This window comes from Octopus bimaculoides, chromosome 5, assembly GCF_001194135.2.
Source record: "Octopus bimaculoides isolate UCB-OBI-ISO-001 chromosome 5, ASM119413v2, whole genome shotgun sequence".
Lineage (NCBI taxonomy): Eukaryota > Metazoa > Mollusca > Cephalopoda > Octopoda > Octopodidae > Octopus > Octopus bimaculoides.
Genome location: NC_068985.1, coordinates 82,217,697 through 82,221,167, shown reverse-complemented (window position 1 = coordinate 82,221,167; position 3,471 = coordinate 82,217,697). Strand labels below are relative to the sequence as shown.

The 3,471-nt window shown below is 31.3% G+C and overlaps 1 protein-coding gene across 5 annotated transcripts in view; it reads left to right on the top strand.

Annotated features, from left to right (window-relative positions):
* The window catches only part of LOC106881595 (myoneurin), a 195,862-nt gene that overhangs the window by 123,800 nt on the left and 68,591 nt on the right, over nt 1–3,471 (top strand). The gene's annotated exons all lie outside the window — the stretch shown is intronic.

Here is a 3,471-nt window from a genome sequence, read left to right as displayed (position 1 = left end):
TATATATATATATATATATATATATATATATGTATATGTTTGTGTGTCTGTGTTTGTCCCCCCAACATCGCTTGACAACCGATACTGATGTGTTTACGTCCCCATCACTTAGCAGTCCAGCAAGAGAGACCGATAGAATAAGCACTAGGCTTACAAAGAATAAGTTCTGGGATCGATTTGTTCGACTAAATGCAATTTATGGCAGGGTTGAAGTTAATTAACATTTTACTTAGATGAGGGAAACTTCAGGAGTATAAGTAACTTCTTTTGAAGTGTGAAAGAAATGATGAAGTAGATATGGTATTGAACTATCAAATTATGTATTGAGTTCTGGTTTATTTTAGGAGTTTTGTTTTGTATTTTGGTACTATTACTGTCCCTTATTCCATGCACTTTGTTAGTGGCACTCCATCAATTACAACGACAAGTGCTCTAGTTGATCCAATCACCAGAACAGCCTGCTCATCAAATTTATGTGTAAGTAGCTGAGCACTTTACAGTCGGGCCATACTTTTTACATAGTTCTCAGGGAGATTCAATGTGACACAGAACATGATAAGACTGGCTCTTTGAATTACTTGTGCAACTCATTTTCCAGTGGACTGGAACAATGTGAAATAAAGTGTCTTTCCTAAATGGCCAAGATATGCTGAAAAGAATCAAAATCACAACCTTACAGTCATGAGCCAAATATCTTAACTACTAAGCCATGTACCTTCACAATTCCATACCCAGAGTTCGCCTATTTCTAAAAATATGCGTGCTAGGATTCTTTGAGAATTATCTACATACACTAGCATCTTATTCGGAGATAAAAGGTACTTAGAGAAATATGTATCATACCACCATAAATGGATTTGATGTGTGTACAACACAGCATACTATGATTTGTATTATTTCTTTTTGTCTGCTTAGAATTATAGAACAAGCTTTTAATATTTATGAATTAAAAATTAATCCTTTGTGTTAAGAAGATCTTTGCAATTTTAGAGATATTACAATTTATATCAGTTTATTATATTGTTTGACCATATGGTCTACAATGCAAGCCAAGATACTCTCTTACTGTTTACTTTAATAAACAGCATTTTTATATGCTATCTACTTACAATTAAATATGTTGAATTTTGAGTTTAGGAGAATAGTCAGAAAATGTAGGTTTCAATTGCTTTCTTCAGTCCCATGACAAAGTTTGAAGAAAGAGCTGTAAACTAATTTAACATATATCAATTATACAATACCCCTGCTTTTTACTGCAGTGAAGAGCACCATTGAACAATGCTTATTTACATGGGTCATCGGGCAAATGAAACAGGACATAATGCTAGATTGATGATCAAATATGGACTGAAAAGCCTCTTGTTAGTAAACTGGTCAATTACAATTTTCTTTGCAGTATTGAATATTATGCAAATTTAGGGTAATGAGTAATAGAAATAGGATAATATTGGATTGAATGCTTTTTCCAGAATCTAAGTTAAATTCTTTTACATTTTAGTTCAAAAGTCTATGTAAATGGCTTTGCTTTACATCTATCTTGGGTTTGATAAACAAAAGTACCAGTAAAGTATCGGTATAATTTCCACAAATTTATGTTCTTGTACCAATGTTAGAAATCAATGTTGCTCAAATACTTTATTATCATAATGATAGTTTTTGATTGTTACTCAAGTTCATTCCGCTATTATTTAACTCTTAGAACTGAATGGGTATGAAAAATATTTAAAAGTAAAATATCAACATGAACAAAATAAAATGACAGTAGAACAGAATATAAAACAAAGCTTCAGGTAGGAAATAATGAATAAGATTTTTATTCTGCTTCTGCTAAAGTAAAAGTATATCTCATTGAATTACTGTGTTTGATAAGTAATGATCATTATTGTTATCAACTATCACTATCTTCATCATTATAGTTGTTATTCTCATTAACATCATCATAAAGTGGACATTATTGTCAATACAGTCATCATTTTGTCATTATTGTCATCATTAACTGATTGTCACCATCATATCACTCTCATTGTTTTTGATTTTGTAGCATCAATGGATTTAGTAGGTGTGTAACACAGCATTCTACCACTTGTATTATTTTATTGTCATTTTCTATTTAAATTCCAATGTCTCAGATCTGACCAAACCACATGCTTTCTTAGATTCATAGATTATATGACCATCAGAGACTTAGTAAAAATAATAATATATACAATATATGTGTGTGTGCATTCCAGCTAATAAGATTGAATATTACTTTAGAGTTTCTCCAACAACCAATTCATTCATTGTGTGGATTAAACTGTATCTGATGAAATAACTGGATGTTGAGAAGAATCCAGAATAAAAACCAATTGTATCAGCAGAAATAGATACACGTGAGTGTCTGTGTTTATCTTTATGTGTATAAATGTATGTATATACATATATATACACACATACTATATGTATACATATATATACTTATATATATATATATACATATACATTGCATACACATTCACATACACACTCACACATTTTGGGACCCATCGTCTGGTGTCCAGACGATGGGACCCAAGATGTTTTACATCATATAATTCTTCAAACAGTTAATCCTGGATTAATTAAAGAGTTAAGTCTTGCCAATCAATAGCTTCTGGTAACTTTATGACACACCTACTACATGTAACTATCCTTACTGAAAATCTTGTTACTGATGGTTGAATCCATCTGAAACACACATACTAGAAGTAGCAAAAGGCCTCTAATGGTCTATATCAATTTTTTATTGTTTCAATTTCATAGGTATTATTGGTATTCCAATATGGAAAACTCATTGCTGCTGCACCTTCTCCTCCTCCTCTTACTACTACTACTACTACTACTACTGATTTTTTATATTTGACAGGAGTTCACAGATTTGTAGTGGAGGAGCAGAGTTAAGTTAATCTGAAGCTACCAGGACATGTTTGACTCTTATTCTGTTGTGTTTGAGAGGATAAGTAAAATAGATATACTTGCAGGATTTTAAATCAAATAGTAAAGGGGAGTCTAACCAGACTATCACTTCTGCCATTCCACCTCCTTATACACAAATAAAAGCATGAAAGACACAAGCCAATGATGAAGTTGCTAAACTTACTAGAAATAACAGCCACAATTCCTTCAAAACACGTCCCATATTAAGTGACTTTAAAAAAGACATATTGGATAATACATAAAATATATGTATATGTAAAATGGCAAAGTTAGAATATAGCAATCCATTAGTGAACTCATCTCACTTCATGCCTAAAATAAATTTTGGCTGTACCAATGACTTTTTACACACACACACACACACACACACACATGCTATATATAATGTATTCATGTGTGTGTATATATATGTGTGTGTATGTATGTGTGAATATGCGAGTCTGTTTATAAATATATATATATATATATATATATGTATGCATGCATGTAAATATATGTATATATATGTATATATAT